Source organism: Manis javanica, chromosome 14, assembly GCF_040802235.1.
Source record: "Manis javanica isolate MJ-LG chromosome 14, MJ_LKY, whole genome shotgun sequence".
NCBI lineage: Eukaryota > Metazoa > Chordata > Mammalia > Pholidota > Manidae > Manis > Manis javanica.
In genome coordinates, this window is record NC_133169.1 from 47,183,047 (window position 1) to 47,205,222 (window position 22,176).

Below are 22,176 nucleotides of genomic sequence, written 5' to 3' on the forward strand. Positions count from 1 at the left end.
GGAGTATAATGTAATGACTCAGTATTTAGATACATGGTGAAACATAAAATCTTTATTACATGGAATACAGCTTCAAGAATTTGTGAGATCCTAACTGGATCCCTACACCAGAGATGGTAATGAAATTCTGAGTCCTTTAACAAAATTTTAGAAGAATGTAATATCCCTTCTTTAAAAATTCACTTTTTGTGTTTGCATAGACAAGTGACTATGCAAATTTCCATACTTGATAAGGACATATATTATCAGGTTATCTCATGATCCTCAACTTTGACAATTTCAAAGGCTACCAATTATTTTGTCCCACACTGTGAATTATTAATTTCCTGGCATATTCATAGAATTACAGGTGACATGTAACCTCTCAGTCTCCAGGACCATAGGGTTTCCTCCACTTAGCATAACTGGGTTGATGCACACACACACACATACACACACACACACACACACACACACACACACACACATATATGCCCACACCCTAAAGAGTCATTCAGCAGGTGGCATCTCATGAGTGCCCCATTACTTCTCTCCTTGGAGTGCCAGGTGAAATAATGGAGGAGACCACCTGGACGGCGAAACACTCAGGAAGGTCAGAGTTCATCCCGGTGGGAATCTTAGGTCAATCCAAACACCCAACCCTCCTTTGCATGGTCATTTTTGTGGTTTTCCTGATGGCCTTGTCTGGAAACACCATCCTGATCCTTCTTATATGCTCTGAGGCCCGCCTCCACACCCCCATGTACTTTTTCATCAGCCAGTTGTCTCTCATGGACGTGACGTACATTTCCGTCACTGTGCCCAAGGTGCTCGTGGACTGGGTCACAGGTGTGAACACGATCTCAGCCCCCGGATGTGGGGTGAAGATGTTCCTCTATGTGACACTGGCAGATTCAGAATGTTTCCTCCTGATCGCCATGGCCTATGACCACTATGCAGCCCCCTCTCTGTTACCCTGTCCTCATGAACCACAGGGTGTGTGTCCTCCTGGCTTCTGGCTGCTGGCTCCTGGGATCAGTGGATGGCTTCATGCTCACACCTGTCACCATGATCTTCCCCTTCTGTGGGTCCCGGGAGATCCATCATTTCTTCTGTGAGGTCCCTGCTGTGATGAAGCTCTCCTGCTCAGACACTTCTCTGTATGAGACACTCATGTACCTCTGCTGCATCCTCATGCTGCTCATCCCTGTGACCATCATTTCAGGCTCCTATGGTTTCATCCTCCTCACCATCCACAGGATGAACTCGGCAGAGGGCCGGAAGAAGGCCTTTGCCACCTGCTCCTCCCACATGACTGTGGTCACCCTCTTCTATGGGGCTGGCGTCTACACCTACATGCTCCCCAACTCCTCCCACACCCCTGAGAAGGACATGGTGGTGTCTGTCTTTTACACCATACTCACTCCTGTGCTAAACCCTTTGATCTATAGTCTAAGGAATAAGGATGTTATGGGGGCTCTGAAGAAATATTTAAGGTGGGACCTGTCTTTCAAGAAACCATAATGTAGTAAACTTTGATAATGATGCACTGATCCTTTCCTCTATACATCGTAAGTTTAGAATCTTACATCAGAATTATTATTCAGACTTTTATAATTCTTACACCTCTTTTAAAAATTGCTTCCATGTAGTAGAAAACTCTTCAATTTCTAACCCTTCTCCATTCAAAATGGATTATACAATAAATATTCATGTTACATTTACTAAGCTTGATAATTGCTGTGTCTGTAGAAGAATATTCACATTCCTAGAAATATATACCAAAAATATTTAGAGGGAAAATATCATGAGAAACTATGATATTGATTTAAATGATAGAGAGGGGATGAGAGAGAGGGAAGTGATAGAGCAAAAGGGTAGAATGTCAGTAACTGGAGAGTCTTGGTAAAGAGCATGTGGGTGTTGTTTGCACCACTCATATCCATGCTGCTTTACCATAAATGTAAAATTGTTCCATATAAATGGTTACAATTTCAATCCTCCCTCCTTTTTTTTGAGTTTTTATTGTTTCCCATTCCTGTATCTGCATTCTGTTTGGTGGCAGTGTATGTGATATACTACTTCTAAAAATTCTCCTTTCAAAGTGCCCCAGTATTACTGCCACGGTCACCTGCATGCTTTTATTTTGTCCTCCTCATCCCACATTTTCCAACAAAGGCATCAAGTGGTGATTAATATTCCCCAGCAAGTAGATGTCTTGGGGCCATGGGAAAACTATAAGCAAATAGTTAGAATATGAATTGGTGAAGGTCCCTTGCATGAGGTGACATCAGAGTTAAGTTTTGAAGTATATAGCTTTCAGACAAAGGAAGAAAACAGTCAAACTCATTTATTGATTCAATTACTCAATATATATATTTCTTATGTCATGTTAAAATCCAAAAATCTCAGTGTTAAGCGGTGACTAGATGTTACCTCAGTGGAGTGTAGGAGGCTGGATCGTGGGGAACTTGCTCAGAGACAAGATACCCCAGAAAAGCATGAGCAGCAGACATACATGTATCCAGGCAGGAGAGGAAATGTTCCAGTGGCCTTTCCTTCCATGCTGTATGCTATAGACTCATTTCTTAGCCTTCTGAGACCTAGAACTTTATAAACAGTATTGAAAAGGACAGACTAGCACTTTAGGGATGTTAAGTAGATGACAATCAAATGGTGACCTGAACACGGGAGGTCAGGGGAGCAGGTGAGTATGGACGGGGAACTGAACGGTGTTGGTCTATGTGCACCTGGACACGCTGAGCACCAGGAAGGCCTGTGGCGAAGGTTATTTGAAGTGTTTGGGGCCTTGGACCAGCTTCACAAAGCCACAGACGTGGTTGTATACTAACCATGATTAGTTGATGACTGTAAACTACGGATCTGTAGAGTTGGGAGACAATGTGGAGCAATTTCTAGTATTTTTGTCACAGTAAAACAGAACTAATAAAATATGCATACTTCTAATCTAAGTAATTGAAAAGCACATGTATCACTTCTCTCCTTGGCCTACCATAAGGGTACAGATATTTCATGGTTCCACTTACAACCCACAAAATACAGGGAAAATAATGAACAAAATTGAACAAAATGTTGTGTATACCATGTTCTTTAAAAAAGGGAAATTATGGGTGTGCATAAGGTGAAGGGTATAAAGAGGTACCAACATCAAATTACATTAACAAATTAGTCAAAGTAATAAAAGGTTAATATAGGAAACATAGCAAGTAATGTTGTAATCTTTGTATGGTGACAAAAAGTTAACTACAGTTATTGGGATGAGCGCTTTGTATGTAATTGTCAAGCCAGTATGTTGTACATCTGAAACCAATATAACATTTTATATCAACTACATTTCAATAAAATAAATGAAAAATATGACACATAGAGTACATCTTGGTTATCAGCCTTAGAATTTTTTTCCTGGATATGTCTCCCTAGTATGAGAGAAAAAATTAATAAATGAATAAACAATTGGTACAACATCAGACTAAATGGCAGTGGGAGCACGTCCATATGGAGCCCTGATCGTTGGTGTTCAGGATGTCAGACTGAGAGATACCTTTTAATCTTTATAATATATAAATGAGGTTTTCCTACCCTGAAAATGACCTGAAGACTCCAAAACAGACCATCTACACCTGGTGGAATAGAGTGTAAAGGGTCAAAGCTGTGATTGGTTGGGACATAAACCCTTCCCCCATCTCATCCCGCAAACGCAAGGGGGAGGAAAGGAGCAGGGCAGGGAAACTGCTCGGGAGTCTAGGGCATCTGGCCTCTGAGATCTGTTCCCGGAATTAGAGCCCACAGTTGTGCTGGGCTTCCATGGTTAATAGGCTGGCCGCCAGGGAGAGCTGCAGCCCTCTGGGGACCTGTGACTCCTGCTGCTTGGGGAGGACAGACACATATGCTCTGTTGTTCCTGCTGACACCCAACACAGAAGCAGCAGTTTCTATGATTCACCATCAGTGGGAAGTGTGCCAGAAGGGTGCGGTTGGAGGGAGCTCTCTCTGAAGGAGAAATCGCAGGTGGAACACGTTTTCCAAGACCTCCTGAGACAAAATGGTTGGATGCTTGTGGGAACCAGCTCCCTATGTTGCATCTCTCTAACTGAAAGCCCAACTGCATGGCAGCACCTCCTGTGCACCCTCACTGCCAGTCCCACTCAGCCTGGCGGTGGTCTAGCTTTGCTGCCTGGCATGTGGAGGGCCCACCACACTTTCCTGGATTCCCAGCCCACTTGTGGAAGATAGCACCAAAATTCTCCATCTTCCTAGGTGGCAGATTAGCTCCATGGCACCCCTCCCCAGCACACCTTAATATCCCAGCACTCTGAACCCAGCTGAAGTCCATCACTGCTGACAGGCAGGCTGAGGATGGCCCAGAAAACAATGAGTCTCAGCAGCAGCACCTCACACAAGACAAAAGACTCACAGAGGGGAGCTGTGGGCATCAGCCACAGCCAACAGACAGGCAGGCAGGAAGGCCCCACCCACAGCCCACCAACAGCAAATGCCCCTCAGCCCCAAAAGAGAACCAGGAAACGGTAGGTCAAGAATCTTAAGCTTCTGGGCACCACAGGAAACCCACTTCATGAAGCCGTTACTTTCAAGACAAGGAGGCATAGCTGTTGTATCAATACAAAGGAATTAACACCAAAACCCAGACAAAATCAAGAGGCAGAGGAATATGTTCTAAACAAAAGAACAAGAGAAGGCACCAGAAAGAGGGGTAAATGAAATGGAGATCACCAGTCTTCTTGATACAGATTTCAAAGTAACAGTCGTAAAGATGCTTACTGGACCAGGTGTAAGAATTGATGATCTCAGTGAGTTGAACAAAAAGATAGTATGAAAAAGAGCCACTCAGGCCTGAAGACTACAAAAAAAATGGTGTGCAAATAAACCTTCAGTAAAGTTTGTAGGTTTTAATTACTAAGGAAGCATCAAGCTAAAAATACAAAAGTAGTAAAATCCACCATACACAAAATTAGTCAAGGCGTACACAATAGATGTATGTTATGATACCGTATATGAAGTGTGGAGGAGGAAGACTAAAAAAGCAGTACTTTTAGAATGTGTTTAAAACTGAACAACAATCAATGATATCGACTAGTATATATTTAGGGAACTATCTGTGAACCTTATTGTAACTACAAAGCTAAAGCCTATAAAAAATACACAAATTTTTTAAAAAAGAATACAAGCTAATGAATATCATCAAATAACAGAAAAAAAATATAAAAGAGGAAGGAATGGAGAACTGCAAATAAGAAAAACAAAAATAAAATAAAATGGCAATAACTATATACCTATCAATAATTACCTTAAATATAATTGTTAAATGCACCAATCAAAAGACAGGGTGGCAGAATGAATAAAGGAATGAGAAGCATCTATATGCTGCCTGCAAGAGACTCATTTCAGACCTAGAGACACACACAAACCGTAAGCGATGGGATAGAAAAAGATATTCTATAAAAATAGGAATGTAAAAAAAGCTGGAGTAGCAATTCTTATATTAGACAAAATAGACTTCAAAACAAATCATATTACAAGATTTTAACACATCACTTACATTAATGGGAAGATCAGCTATAGAAAAAATAAATAAGTAAACAGAGGAATTGAACAACAAATTATGCTGGATGGGCTTAACAGCTATATACAGGAAGATCCACCCCAAATATACACTTTTTTCTCAAATGCACATGGAACAATCTCCAGAAAAGATCACATTTTAGAACACAAAAAGAGCCTTAATAAATTTAAAAGATTGAAATCATATCAGTGTGACATACCATATTAACAGAAGGAAAGATAAAAACCATATGATCATCTCAATAGATGCTGAAAAAGTATTTGAGAAAATTCAACACCATTCATGATAAAAACCGAACAAAATGGGTATACAGGGAACATATCTCAACACAATAAAGGCCATATGTGTATGTGCATATATATATATGGCAAACCCACAGCTAACATATTCAGTGGCAAAAAAACTGAAAAGTTTTCTTCTCAGATCAGAAACAAGACACTGATGGCCACTCTCACCATTTTTGTTCAGCATAGTATTTGAAGTTCTGTCCACGGCAGTCAGACAAGATAAACAGATATACAAATGTCCAAATTGGTAAGGAAGAATTTTAGTTAGTGCAAATTGTGCAATAGTGAAAATCTGTCACTATTTGTAGATGACATGTTACTATATAGAGAAAACCCTAAAAACTCTACCAAAGAAACTATTAGAACTAATAACTGGATTGACCAAAATTACAGTATATAAAACCCATACACAAAATCTGTTGCATTTCTATATAATATCAATAAACTAGCAGAAAGAGAAACTGGTAAAACAACTCCATTGACAATTGCATTAGAAAGAATAAAATGCCTAGGAATAAACCTAATCAAGGAGCTGAAAGAACTGTACTCTGAAAGTAGAAGACATTGATGAAAGAGATACAGAAACAAATGGAAATCTAACCCATGCTTATGTACAAGAAGAATAAATATTGTTAAATTGGCCATCCTGCCCAAAGCAATTTTTAGATTCAATGCAGTCCCTATCAAAATACCACTGGCATTTTTCAATGAACTAGACCAAATAATCTTAAAATTCATATGGAACCACAAAAAACCCCAAATAGCCAAACTTGAGGAATCCTGACGAAGAACAAAGCTGGGGGTATCATGCTCCTTGACTTCAAGTTATGGTACAAAGCTACAGTAATCACAACAGTTTGGTAATAGCACAAGAACAGACCTAGGGATTAATGAAACAGAATAGAAAGCCCAGAAAAAAACTATGCATATATGATCGATTAATATATGTTAAACGGGTCATGAATATACAATGGGGAAATACAGCCTCTTCAATAAGTTGTTTTGTGAATTCTGGATAGTTACATGTAGGAGAATGGAACTGGATTACTCCCTAACACTATACACAGAAGTACACTCAAAATGGATTAAAGATCTAAACATAAGACATGAAGCCATAAAACTCTTAGAAGAAAACATAGGCAAAAATTTCTTGAATGTTTTTCTGGACACATTTCCCCTGGAAAGGGAAACAAATGTAAAAATAACCAAGTGGGACTACATCAAACCGAAAATCTGTACAGCAAAGGACACCATCAACAAAACAGAAAGGCAACATATTGTATGGGAGAATATATCCATAAATGATTTTCCCAATAAAGGGTTAACATCCAAGATATATAAAGAACTCATATTATTCAACACTGAATAAACAAATAACAAAGTTAACAAATGGGCAGAGGACCTGAATAAACATTTTTCCAAGGAAGGCATATCGATGGCCAACAGGCACATGAAAAGATGCTCCTCATCACTAATCATTAGGGAAATGCAAATCAAACCAGAATGAAATATCAGCTCACAACAGTCACAAGGGCCTCTATCCAAAGAGAACAAATAACAAGTGTTGGCAAGGAAGTGAGTAAAAGGAACCCTCCTACGCTTGGTTGGAATGTAAACTGGTGTAGCCATATGGAAAGCAGAATGGAGGTTCCTCAAAAACATAAAAATCAAAACCTCATTTCTCCCAGTAATTCCACTTCTAGGAATCTATCTGAGGAAAGCAAAATCTCTGATTTGAAAAGATATATGCACCATTTTTTATTGTGACATTATTTCAAGCCAACATATGGAAGCAACCATGGTGTCCCTTAATAGATGAATGGATCTAGAAGATGTACATACACATAATGGAATATTATTCAGCCATACAAAGAAAGAAATCTTGTTATTTGTAACAACATGGATGGACCTTGAGTTTGTTATGCTAAGTGAAGTAAGCCAGACAGATAAAGATGAATACCATATGATTTCACTTACTTAAATCATCTTAAAATTCATATGGAACCACAAAAGACCCCAAATAGCAAATCCCCAATCCCAGGGCTCATGTGTCACCAATGGGCCAGGGGGTCATGGGTAACTATGTGTGATTGCAAGGACCCCCAAGAGTGGTAGTGTGAGAGCAGAAATGCGTGTGAGCCTGCAGGTCACTCAGGCTCAGAGCAGTGACTGGTAGGTTGAGGAGAGGCCATCAGGAATCTCAGAACAAAATAAAACAAAATAAACAAAGCAACAGTAGGCTCATAGACCCTTAGAAGTGACTGGTGGTTACTATGGGGAGGGGCTGGCATGGGTAGGTGGGATGAGTGTGGGGATGAAGAGGCACAAAATCTTAATCATAATATAAGTTGGTCATGGGGATGGAAGTGTAGCATGGAGAATATAGTTAGTTGTGCAAAGTCTTTCTGTGTTAACAGTTACTTTACTAATTGGGGTAAGGATTTAATAATGTGTATAACTATTTGATCACTGTGTTGTACGCCTGAAACCAGTATAATATTGTGTATCAACTTCAAATAAAAAAAGAAGTAAGTCACTTTTTGACCATTGTGTGATCTTCTGAATTGATTGTAATCACTGCTACATAAACATTTTAAATCATTAAGATTCCTTAAATCTTAATATCAACTTCAAGTTGTATAATTTAAAATAAGAGGTGTATTTGGCATATTCATTTAAAACACACAATGCAAATCTATTGTAACTGAGTATGTCTTGACCACTGCATTGCAAGATTGTGGGATATATTTTTTAATTCACCAAAACAGCATAATTCATGACCTGAATCACATTCCATCTCCCTTATTGGAATTTAAACCTAAATCTCTGCCCCTTCCAAATACTGATCCACTTGACAAACCAGTCCATGAGTCAGCAGATACAGACCAAAAGTCACCTTTATTTCTGTAATAGACTGAATATGGCGGTGAGTTCCTTGCTTCGCCCTGCTCCCTCCCCTTCACTGCCTTGAATCTGGCCTCACCTTAGCAGCTTGCGGTGTTAGTGATGTCCTGGGAATTCTGAGGCTGGAGAATAGGAGCCTTGCAGCCACCTCCTGGATCTCCCGTGTAATTTCTCCAGGACCCCTGCACTGCCATGTGGGAGAATTGGGAGAGGCCACATGTATGTGCCCCAGATGTCAGTCCTAACTGTCATGCCCAGCAAGACATCTTGGACCCTCTATACCAGATGTTTGCAGCTGACTGCAACCTGGGACCACCACTGATGCTTCACGGAGTGATTCAGAACTGCCTGAGTTCCTAACTCATGAAACTGTGGGATGCATATGAAGTTCTTGGCCTCAGAGTAAATGATCCCACTGGACTCTTTGCCTGGTGACCTGGGTCCAGCATGTATGTGATGCATTTCTGTTTGATGAAGCACAATATGTCATTATATACCCTCAGCTTACTGATTGACAGATCAGTTAACTTTCCTTCCTGAATCTGTCATCTGAAATGATGAGGCCAGCTTATCCACACACCTCTGGAAAGCGAGTATGGGCTGGGGCAAGGAATGGCCAGCCCAGGGTGGGTGTGGGCACAGCCCTCCACTTTTCCAGACCATTTCTGTGACTATGTCCTCCCTGACCATGGCCTTTGCACATGTCTGCTCATCTCAGCTGCTGTGCTGGGCCATGGCAGAGCGGATTTTTGAGAACTTGTTCCCAGCTCCCTGTGCCCAGCATCACCAACTCTTCCCCTGGTCCGTGCCCTGAACCCTGGTTCTGGCCACCTCTGTACAGAAGACCCAGCGAATCCCCAGTCCCAGGGCACATGTGTCACCAAAGGGCCAGGGGGTCATGGGTAAGTATGTGTGATTACAGGGACCCCCCAGGAGTGGTCAGTGTGAGAGCAGTAAGATGTGTGAGCCTGCAGGTCACTCAGGCTCAGAGCAGTGACCGGGAGGTTGAGGAGAGGCCATCAGGAATCTGCCTGGAATGCAAGTGGCCCCACACACTGCCTTTCTGCAGAGAAGGCATGGTATACCTCTGGTCATGTTTTACTGCTGGTCTCCCCTCTCTGAACAGAGGATCAGGCGTGCTGAGAAAGGAAGTGTACCTTTGTGGAGGGAGCCCCAAAAAGCAGGTTAGCTGGAGAGGGCATCTGGCCTGGAAGGAGAACAAGACCCCGTGAGCAAGATCTCTCCATGTCTCTGAATGAGACCAGGAGTAACAGATGGATTTCACACAGGAACTAAGCACACTCACACTCTGCCTATACCTGAAAAAGGATTTCATTACATAATTTGTGTTTCCTCCCTTTTGATCTATTGTACTTTATATTCCAATGGGCAACTTTTTTTTTGTTTTTTAACTCTTATTGCAATGTATCAAATTGATTTCATAACCTAAGATGTAGAACAAATTATACTCATTATTGTATTTCCAACGCAGGTTTCTATATAATTCATGTCATGCACAATTAATCTGGAGTAGAGATCAGCCTTGTTTCAGCATGAAATCTGAGGCATCAAGGACTTCTGTGCATATGAACCTATTGTGGACCAAGCCCAGAGTTTGTCTCCCACTTGATCATCACAGGGAAAAGCTCAGAGAACCTCAAATTCTGACTTATTCCAGGAAAGTATAATAAACCGGGGCATGAGCCCTAAAGGACAGGCTCTGGGAAAATGGTGTCTGAAAGAAAGTTGCACCTCGCTGACATGACCAGCAAAGGGCAGAGCTGGTGCCCCGCCATAGACAGTTTCTCCAGTGGAGACACTCATTTGCATTGAAGGGGACTTTGTAGTCCCTTAGGCACCCCATCCCTGAAACCCTGCTCCAGGTCTCTATTCCAGGGCGTTCCCTCTGGGGACACTGATAGACACAATTCCAGGCTGTTCCAGAAATTGTCAGTGGCTGATTCTCCGGCTTAGATGGTAAGAAAACAGAAGTGGCACATCCTGCCCTCCTTCCCCACATGTGGTCTCCATCAGAAGACCCCAGTGACAGGAGCATGGAGGTGAGAGGCACATGCCTCCACACCAAAGGGCTGGTTGGGTTTGCGGCAGCAAAGCGTGTGGGTGCTGAGACTGGTCCCTAAAGGAAGTCACGAGGGTCCTGCTGTGAATACTCCCTGAAATGGACTAGCAAGATGCCAGGTGCTCCTGGCCTGGTGTCAGGCTCCACCTTTGACATCTATACCATACACAGGTATTATTCAATTTAGGTTTTAGGAATCCACTCATACAGATGATAGGTGACAGTGATGAGGGAGATGGTAGTGGTCCTTCTGGCAAGGCACCCCTCCCTGGAGTAAGGTCTCATTCTAAGAGAGAGGCATTGCCCTCTGGGACCATACAGAACTGGACAGCATGCCAAGATTGCTCCAGCAGGAACAGTTGTATTGGGTTGAGGTTATCCTAGGAAGAACCAAGAGGGAAGGAGAGAAGAGGAAGTGGAAAGACAGTGTGATCTCCCGAGGTTCCTCTTCCGGATCCTGTGCTTCTCATTTCCATGATACTTCCACATGTAGGTCTTAATGGGGCCCCCATACTAGGGAAGGGGACTCAGGGTGGGAAGGTTTCAGTTTCTGTTCCTGGAAATGATCCCAGTTCTCAAGAAAGGGCCTCTCTACAATCTTCTAGCTTTTTAAAGCCTGCTTGCTACATTTGCAGTTCCTCAATACAGTGGCTAATGATGTAAAACCTCTTGCATAAGACTCTAGAGAGCTCAAGTGTAAGAGGATTATTCAGAGATCAAGGTAACTGTTTTCCAATACCTTTTTTTTATAAATTATTTTCCCCACTCATCCTATCAATTCCCTCTTCACCAAAATAAGGGAAAATCCAAGAGTATGGGTACACAGCTAAGTGAATAATTTAGGAGGAGGAATTTGAGAGAAGATTAAGGATATGTTCTAGGATGTCCTATTTTTGGTATTGCTTGGGAATGGAGAGAAGGGAACCAAGTCATGGTTTATATTTCTGGGATTTTGTCAACACTGTATGGGCGGAAGCCAGTGAACAGGGCACAGCGAGGGGCAGGAGATACGAGAGAGGGAAGGAGAATCAGGGAGTAGACTGGCAGCAAAGACATACTGCATCAGGCAAGCTGAAGAATAGTGGTTTTTGCTCCCACTCTAATTTTTAAATCAGGTTTCTGAAACAGGACCTAGCAAACATCAATCTACCTGAAGGCTAGGAACGGTTATTTGTACTGTTAGTAAAATTGCAGTTTTCCCCTCTTCTTCCCCCACCACGGGCATCAAGTGGGCACTGTACGGTGTATGTGGGGGAGGCCATGCCCTGAGTCCCCGATCACTCTGAAAGCTTTCCCTTGGGAGGGTAGCTGAGGTAGGAAGGAAGGCGCTGTTGTCCCACAACCTCCCCCTGCTCCCTGCTGCACCACTACTCACAAGAAATGTCTTTTAAGGCAGGGCGGCGTCAGTGTGGGAGAATGCAGACGCAGTGGGTGGGTCATGGAAATCTCATATAACAGACATGTGAAATGTTAAAAGGGAAGGAGCTCTTGACCCCCCATTATGGCCACACTGCATGTGAAGATGTTTGCTGCTTGGGTTTTGGGATACATTCCCTGTGCAGAATTTAGATTCAGAATACTGGCTCATTGCCATTCTGCCACCAGATCTCACCTGTCATTTTAAAGAGCATGGACACTGAGTATGTGCTTCTCCACCTCATCTACCAGATGTGGCCACCACTGGGATCCACACAATGTCCCTCTCCTCCAGAAGGCATGGCCTTTCCAAGATCCTGGACGTTTTCCTTCTGTTTCAGTAGTCTTTCATTCTGACTGCAAAGGAGAAATCAAATGGGTCTTGTGTGTGGAAAGACACTTGTCTCAAAACAAAAGTTATCAAATGTTTGTCCCATGGGATTTGTCTTCAAAGTTCTCTTGGCCCCACATTGCCTAATCTTTAGTTTTATTTGATCATTGATCCATTGACTATTTAGGAGCATGTTGTTAAGTTTCCATGTGTTTGTAGGCTTTTTTGTTTTCTTTGCATAATTTATTTCTAGTTTCATACTTTTGTGGTCTGAAGAGCTGGTTGGTACAATTTCAATCCTTCTGTATTTGCTGAGGCTCTTTTTGTGGCCTAGTATGTGATCTTGAAAATGTTCCATGTGCACTTGAGAAGAAAGTGTATCCTGCTGCTTTTGGATGAAGCATTCTGTAGATGTCCATTAGATCCATCTGTTCTAATGTGTTGTTTGGTGGCTCTGTCTCCTTACTTATTTTCTGTCTGGTTGATCTGTTCTTTGGAGTGAGTGGTGTGTTGAAGTCTCCTGAAATGAATGCATTGCATTCTATTACCTCCTTTAATTATCAGCAGTTACCTCCTCAAAGACATTTTCTATCTCTTTTTCTTTCTCTTCTTCTTCTGGTACCCCTATAATGCAAATATTGTTCCATTTGGATTGGTCACACAGTTTTCTCAATATTCTTTCATTCCTAGAGATTCTTTTTTCTCTCTGTGCCTCAGATTCTTTGTATTCCTCTTCTCTAATTTCTATTTCATTTACTGTCTCCTCTACTTTATCTAATCTGTTTTTAAATCGCTCTATAGTAAGTTTCATTTCAGATACTGTATCCTTTAATGATTGAATCTTGTTCCTGAGTTCTTGAATATTTTTCTGTAGCTCTATGAGCATGTTTTTATTTTTATTTTGAAATCTCCTTCAGGGAGATTGATGAGTTCAGTTTCACTTGGCCCTCTTTCTGGTGTTTGTAGGATTTTGGCTTGAACCAGGTTCCTTTGACATTTCATATTTGTATGTGGCATTCTAGTGCCCATAAGCTCTACTCTCTGGATCTGCTCAGTCTCCTAGGGATGACAGAGTCACAGGCAAGCAGCACTGGTCCCTGTTGGGAGGAGAGAGCTGTTTCCTGCTTTGCAGCTGCAGTGCCTGTCTCCTCAGCTAGGGCCAGTGGGCTGAGCACACTGGGAGAAGACTCTATGCTTTGCTCCTGTAGCTGCTGTAGGGGAAGCTTCCCACTGGCTGGCCTGGTGCATTGGTAGGGGCAGACAGTTTTTGAGCTGGTGCTGTCCAGGAGAGAGGCGCAGCAGGCTGTGTATCATGATGGGGCGCTCAGAGCTGCATAGCCAGCCAGGGGAATACAGTGCCTGAAACTCCTGAAAGTTCCCAACCTGCTGGGTTGAGTGTGCCTGGACAATTTTCCCACCTGTCCTTTCTACTGATCAGCAAGCTCTGAGCAATCCTTGCCCCTTTAGCATCCCTCTTGCTATTAGGAAGTCTCTCAGACTGCCTACCTTTCTATTGTCCTAGAGTGACCAGATTTGGATCCCGGTTTTCCACAAGTGGCAGGAATCTCAGTCTCTCCATGTATTCCATCTGCCTTAGCTTTGCAACCCCACTAAGCTCCAGATCACCATGTAATGTAGGTTTGTATTCTCAGAGGAGATCTCCAGAGTTTGGTGTTCAGCAGTCCTAGGACTCTACCCCTCCCTGCTCTGTTTCTTTTCCTCCCTCCATGAGGTGGAGTAGGGGAAAGGCTTGGGTCCTGCTGGATCATGGCTTTGGTACATTACAGTGTTCTGTGAGGTCTTTTCTTTTATCCAGATGTAGGTGGTCTGGTGCAGCCTTCTTTCCTCTTGCTCTATCAGGATTAGTTGCATTAACTGTATTTTCATGTTATCTGTGGTTTTGGGAGGAGGTTTCTGTCTCACCTCTCATGCCACCACCTTTAATCCTTTCTCTATTTTTGCTTACTAATTAATGAAGTAATTAAAACCTACTAACTTTACTGAGGTTTATCTTCACTGATGAAAAAAAATTGACAGTAACTTTTCCTAGAAAAAAGGTCCATTGACATATCCTGTGAGGCCAGTTAAATGGTGGTGAATACTTTTAACCTTCATTTATCTGGGAAACTTTTTGTCTGTCCTTCAATTCTGAATGGTAACTTGCTGGGAGAGGATTCTGGGTTGTAGATTCTTTCTTTTCAATACTTTTTTCATGCCATTCCCTTCTGCCCTGCCAAGTTCCTCTTGAGAAATCTAGTAATAACCTTTCGGTGTTTCCCTTATAGGTATCTGTCTGCTTCTCTCCTGCTGATTTTAAGTTTCTCTTTTCATCTTTATTCTTCTCCATTTTAATTACTATGCTTCTTTGTGTTGTCTTCCTGGGGTTCCTCTTGTTATGGGTGCTCTGTGCTTCCAAGTCCTGGATGTCTATTCCTTCTCTATATTGGGAAGTTTTCAGCTATTATTGCTTCAAGTAGTCTTTCTACTCCTTTGTCTCTCTCTTCTCCTTCTGGACTCCTATTATGTGAATATGGTTTAATTTGGAGTTGTCCACAGCTCTTAGCACCTTGTCATTTTTAAACATTCTTTTTTTCTCTGTGTTCCTCAGCATGGTTCGTTTGCCAGCTCTATCTTCCATCACACCTATGTTTTGTACTCTTCAGGCATGAGTGGCTCCTTTTCATACTTTTCCTTTTGTTGAACTTCTCACTGAAATCATTGATTCTTTCTCCTTGTTCAGTAAGTATCTTTATGACTGTTACTTTTAAATCTGTATCAAGAAGATTGGTGATCTCCACCATTTCATTTACCCCTCTTTCTGGTGCCTTCTCTTGTTCTTTTCTTTGGAACATAATCCTCTGCCTCCTGATTTTGTCTGGGTTTTTGCATTACTTCCATTGTATTGATACAACAGTTATGCCTCCTTGTCTTGAAAGTAACAGCTTCATGAAGTGGGTTTCCTGTGGTGCACAGAAGCTTAAGATTCTTGACCTACCATTTCCTGGTTCTCTTTTGGGGCTGAGGGGCATTTGCTGTTGGTGGGCTGTGGGTGGGGCCTTCCTGCCTGCCTGTCTGTTGGCTGTGGCTGATGCCCACAGCTCCCCTCTGTGAGTCTTTTGTCTTGTGTGAGGTGCTGCTGCTGAGACTCATTGTTTGCTGGGCCATCCTCAGCCTGCCTGTCAGCAGTGATGGACTTCAGCTGGGTTCAGAGTGCTGGGATATTAAGGTGTGCTGGGGAGGGGTGCCATGGAGCTAATCTGCCACCTAGAAAGATGGAGAATTTTGGTGCTATCTTCCACAAGTGGGCTGGGAATCCAGGAAAGAGTGGTGGGCCCTCCACATGCCAGGCAGCAAAGCCAGACCACCGCCAGGCTGAGTGGGACTGGCAGTGAGGGTGCACAGGAGGTGCTGCCGTGTGGTTGGGCTTTCAGTTAGGGAGATGCAACATTGGGAGCTGGTTCCCACAAGCATCCAACCATTTTGTCTCAGGAGGTCTTGGAAAACGTGTCCCACCTGCTATTTCTCCTTCAGAGAGAGCTCCCTCCAACCACACCCTTCTGGCACACTTCCCACTGATGGTGAATCATAGAAACTGCTGCTTCTATGTTGGGTGTCAGCAGGAACAACAGAGCATATCTGTCTGTCCTCCCCAAGCAGCAGGAGTCACAGGTTCCCAGAGGGCTGCAGCTCTCCCTGGCGGCCAGCCTATTAACCATGGAAGCCCAGCACAACTGTGGGCTCTAATTCCGGGAACAGATCTCCAGGGCCAGATGCCCTAGAATCCCTAGCGGTTTCCCTGCCCTGCTCCTTTCCTCCCCCTTGCGCTTGCGGGCTGAGATGGGGGAAGGGCTTATGTCCCAACCAATCACAGCTTTGACCCTTTACACTCTATTCCACCAGGTGTAGATGGTCTGTTTTGGAGTCTTCAGGTCATTTTCAGGGTAGGAAAACCTCATTTATATATTATAAAGATTAAAAGGCATCTCTCAGTCTGACATTCTGAACACCAACGATCAGGGCTTCATTTGGACGTGCTCCCACTGCCATATGAGCAGTAACTTCCCACATCAATTAAAGTAACAAGGAAATATACATAACACCATTATTTTACCAACTGTAGACTCATTCTGGCTTGTAAGGCTCAGGCTGTACCAATTACACTGGCTTTTGGTTTATAAAGAACACCACTTGTATTTAACAGAACACTACTTTTAGAAAATGTTACTAAATGAAGATGATATCTTAGTATCTTCAGCTGGTTTCTCAATTAGGAAGTCTAGATTTTTTTAAATTCTATTTTTTAATATTGCTCAATAAATTCTGCTAGTCACTGCCCAACACATACAACAATAATATTGTTCCACTGATAACTCTGTTCTATTACACAAGTGTGAAGGACATTCTGCAGTGACAATTCTCTCACTGTTCCAAAAGGCCCTACGTTAATATGAAGGTACATGCCTATTGTATTAAAGGTAACATTTTAAAATAATCTGTCTTGGAGAAAGACAAACATCTGTCTAAACTACCCAGATACATTTAATTTGATTTAAATGCTACAATTCCAAGAACTTTCTCCAGAGTTACTTTTATGTCCTTGTTTCTAAGGCTGTATATGATGGGATTTGATGATGGAGGCACCACTGTGTAAAAAATAGACAAAATCATACCTCGCTCTGACCTCAGTTCAGAGGTTGGCTGCAGGTAGTTCAAAGTACCAGTTGAAACAAACACAGTCACAACAACCAGGTGAGGGAGGCAGGTGGAGAGGGCTTTGGACCTGCCCTCCAGGGAGGAGATCCTTGAGACAGCAGAGAAGATGTGCACGTAGGAATATGAAATAGAGAGGAAACAAACCATTGAGAGAGTTGCAGTGAATGCAGTCATAGACGCTTCATTTATGTTCATTTTGGAGTCCGAGATCAAGATAATCTGAGGGATATCACAGAAGAAATGATGGATTTTATTCGAACTGAAAGTAGTAGAAAATGTCCCTGCCATGTGCATGGCTCCAGAGACCCCCCCACTCATGTATGAAGCCACCACCATCCTCCCACAGGCCCCTTTGTTCATGATGGTCTCATAGTGCAGCGGGCGGCAGATGGCCACGTAGCGGTCATAGGACATCACTGTGAGGATGGCCAATTCAGCACCACCAAAACACATGAAAAACAGCACCTGGAAGACACATCCCAGGAGAGATATTGAGTTCCTGTTCATCAGAGTATTGAGAACAAATTTGGGAACAGTGACAGAGATGTAGCAGAGATCTATGAACGACAGGTTCTTCAGGAAGAAGTACATGGGTGTGTGAAGCTGAGGGTCCCAAGTAATGAGCATGATGATGAGTCCGTTTCCTAACAGGGCTGCCAGGTAAGCCACGAGGAACAGGCAGCCATGGAGGGTCTGCATCACCGGGTCGTCAGAGAATCCCAGGAGAAGGAACTCAGTGACGCCTGTGTGGTTGAACATCTCATCCAGTGGCAGTGTCCCCAAGATTAACTGTGTTCTGAAATGAAAATCATAGAAATAAATGAAAATGATATCTACTTGTGCTAATGGATATGTGAATTATGTCTTCTGTGGTCATTATTTCACCTTTGTGGGTACAAGTACATACACACACACACACACACACACACACAGAGAGATATATACATATACACACATATATATAGTACATGTATATATATATATGAGGTTAAATATTAAATACATAAATTTTTATTTCTCAATTACACCTCAGAAATGTGGAATATAAAATAAACAGAGTTTCTAGAAAAAATAAAGATATTAAGATTGTAATTCTAGCAAGAAATTAACCTTCGTGATTCCCAGTTGCAGAGACACCTTGATTTCACCTTATTGTGATGGGCTCAGAATGGTCAGAGAGAGGCTGCAGGGAAATGCTGTTAATATTCCTATCATGGCCACATCAAGTTACCAGTGTGACATTAACTAGCACAAAGTGAGGAAGAAATGTTCCAGATTTCCCTGCAGCTCTTGGAAGAAACTCCGTCTCACACTATAAGGCAGTTTCAAAGAAAACCAAAGCTGCGAGCAGAGACCAAGGTCTCCCTGGAAACGTCGCTGTTTTCATTCTGTGCGGAGCTGTTTAAATGCGCATCTGGTTTTATTTTTTACCTTTAAAGATGAATGAGCCTCGAATGCATTATATTAACTACAACAGTCCTGCCACAGAATGGCAATACTGTATGGCTCCACTGAGATGAGGTACCTAGAGTTGTTAAATTCATATGGACAGAGAGTAAATGGTGAATGGGGTGGGGGCCTGGGGGACTGAAGGGACTTGGTGTTCTTGTTCAGTGGGTACAGACTTTCAGTATCGCAAAGCGAAACAGTCCTGGAGACGGACGCTGAAGACGGCTGCCCAACTGTGTGAATGACGTTCACACTCCTGGGCTATAACGTAAGTGTAGGTAACATGGAATATTTATATTACATGTATTTTACAGTGGTTAAACATTTCACAATGATGAATCAGTTTCTTAACTTTCAGGAAGAATCTCCTGTGATATGAACGTTTGAAGAAAGGTAAATGGTAGGGCATATTTTAAAGTCACAGTCAGAAAAAACATGCCCATTTTTCTGCATCTCAGGTGTTTTTCAGACCATAGCTGATGTGTGCAGAAGGTATTAAAATAACACATTTCTGAATTTTAGTGAGCTCATTCGGGAAAAAAAGGAGAATTTTTTACAGGTTTATAATGAGGACTCGGAGAGTTGGTGTAGTACAGGAGGAAGGGGAAGGACCTGGTAGTAGGAAACTCTTTTCAGTCGGACTCTGTCACGCAGTAGGTGTGTTACCTTGTGAAATTTGTCTGACATTTTAGGTGACTCAAGTTTACAACTAGTTAGCAAGAGATTATATGTGGAGTCCCATGGAAATTTATTAAGAGGAATAGGTTTATTTTGTGTATGATATTTGGGATGAGGTAAACATATGTGTCTATGAACAGCAGCTAAACGAGATAGTTAAAATAATGGTAACATTTTCTTATTATTCATTGTCTCATGCAAAGTTAATATGATAGTTGAAAGTATGGCTAATGAAGCCAAAATATCTGGGTGTGAACTTTACCTTTGCTCCTTCCTGGCTACCAACATTTGTCAGCTAACGGAACCCACTGTGCCAAAGCCATCAGTTTGTTGCAGGCTGTTCAAGGCACTAGCTTCATTAATGTACAGTTAGAAGTCTATGAAATACTTTGCAAATAAAATGGTCTTGGCAATGGTGGCAGTCATCATAACTGCTGAATCGTTGAAGATGAAGACATTAATCTTTTAATCTGTACAGGAAGCAAATGAGTAAGGAGCCAATGCTACTGTCAGGTCACAGCTGACCCTGAGAAAGAGGTTGACAGCTGCCCTCCCATAGCTAGTCGGTGGCAGAGATGGGCCTGGGGGGTGGTCCCTTTGATCTCTGTGCCTGCCAGTTCTCTACAAATGTGCACAGCGTGCAGATACCAGAAGGCAGGAGGCAGCAGATGTAGTTTAGAAAACAATAAAAAAGTTATTTTAATTTTAACTTTATATGTATGTTAAATAATAGGAAGATATACCAGACTATTTGCTTGCTGCAAACTTCATCTCAGTAGTTCTGGCCATTGTCCCTGGTGGAAAGGGTGTGTTTGTATGTGTGCAGATGGTGTCCTTAAGTATTGGTGAGGGAAGCAAAGGAGAACATTGTCTCAGTGAGAGTATGTTGAATTCCCGCCTGTTGTGTTATTTAAATAAGCATTAATTATGTATCACATACTAGTTATGTTTTACATTTTCAGAATATTTCCTTTTCAGTCTATTTGTTTACTTCAGCCTGGGTCTACATGACATTGTTTCATGAGCAATTTATATGTTCAGCTACTACCTAACTTACAAAATTTTTTTCTGATTTAAATAAAAGGAGTGGCAAAAATTCTAACTCAAAATTCCAGGAGTCAGCAAAATGTAAACTCTCTCCTCCACTGGGGTTGGCCTTAAATACCATTACCCATGATCAAAAGACACAGTTCCTGGTTTTGTTCAATACCTATGCATTGATTATCTGCCATGTAATACACCAAATTTCTCCTAGTCTCTAAATGGCTTGTAAAGTCCAAACAAATACCAAAGGATTTACTTGTGAAACAGTCCATGCAATTAGGGCTGTAAACATCTCTGGTAATGCCTGACTGTATTTACAGGTTTCCAAATCCCACCCAATCCTGAATTTCTTATGTGTATGATCAGCAAATAGAACTCAATCTCCTCATATTATGTGTTAGTATCAGCTTCTGCTGTGGTTTAAAATCTGTACTATCTCTGAAGGCTTGATGAACACTCGGCCAGTGTTGTAGAATTCACCACAGCTAGTGGGCAGCTCATCCTCAGGTCAGCCCACTCCAAGTTTGCACAGTCGGCTGGGGTTGGACACTCCCTGATCCAGATCATCCAAGTGCTGAGACAGGAAAATGCTGTTGTCATTTTTGTGGATCCTGGACACCACTTCTTTTGGTGTCAGAAGAAATGCTGAGGCATCTCTATATAGAAGCACTGTTTTAGTCACCACATTGCAATTCAGCACATCGAACTAATTTCAGAACTAACATACTCAAGTTGCTCATTCTGTGGGAAGGATAAAACATAGTCCTGTAATGGAGATGGTGTTGTAAAACCTACATTTAAAAAGCCATAGGATGTTAAATATTTGCATATAATTTCTTTTATAAGAGAAGACTAGACGAATGGTAGAAATCACTCCAAATCTTTTATTTTAGAGAGAGCCTTGGCCAAAGGGATAATGAAAGAGAAACCCATTTTTTTCTGTATTATAATTTTGATAAATGTTGCCTCTAATTTTTGTTTAATCATGATTGTCAAGAACTTGTGAATCATTATCCTTTCTGGTTTGCAGAATAGCCTGTATGGTAAATTCATGTGTAAATATAAACATAGTTTAAAATAGAATACATTTTGAATATGTAACATTAATTTTTAAGTTCACTTTCTCAGTAATTAATTGCAAAAGACTGTCAGAATTTATTCTTAACTATTAAATTGGAGGATGGTTTTTAAGCTTGCATAGGCAGAGGTACCAAAAATTACAAGTTCTTGCAGCAAGAGAAGGAATTTTGACTTCCTACTTCGCTATAAACTGTTCTATTTAAGAACAGACTTGTGCCGGAAAAAATATCCCACTTACTGTATTTCTACGGGTGGGCTATATTTTGAAAAAAAATCACTTTATCTCTACCACATCCCTTATTTTACTTCCTATTTGTCTGTATAAAGTGTGTGCTGGAGGCATGCATGTGTGTGTATGTTTGTTTCCCTCTTGCTCACAGCTGTCTCTTTTTTTAACACTAGGAATTTTCTGTTTTGATTGTATCTGAGACAAAACATTTGAAATTTTCAATAAAACTCATGATCATTTTAGAAGAAATACAGGTTTTGAATCAAGGTCTACATATCTGCAGCTGAAAGAATCACACCTACCCATTGCTCTGGATAAACTGTTAAAAAAACAATCTTTTCTATAGACAAGGACTACTGTATCCTTTCCATCCTTTCCAAAAGTG

The 22,176-nt window shown here is 41.7% G+C and overlaps 1 pseudogene; it reads left to right on the forward strand.

The window, feature by feature from the left end:
* The first annotated feature begins 554 nt into the window (after nt 1-554).
* LOC118969105 (olfactory receptor 2T29-like) overlaps nt 555-22,176 on the forward strand; it is a 40,751-nt pseudogene continuing 19,129 nt past the window's right edge.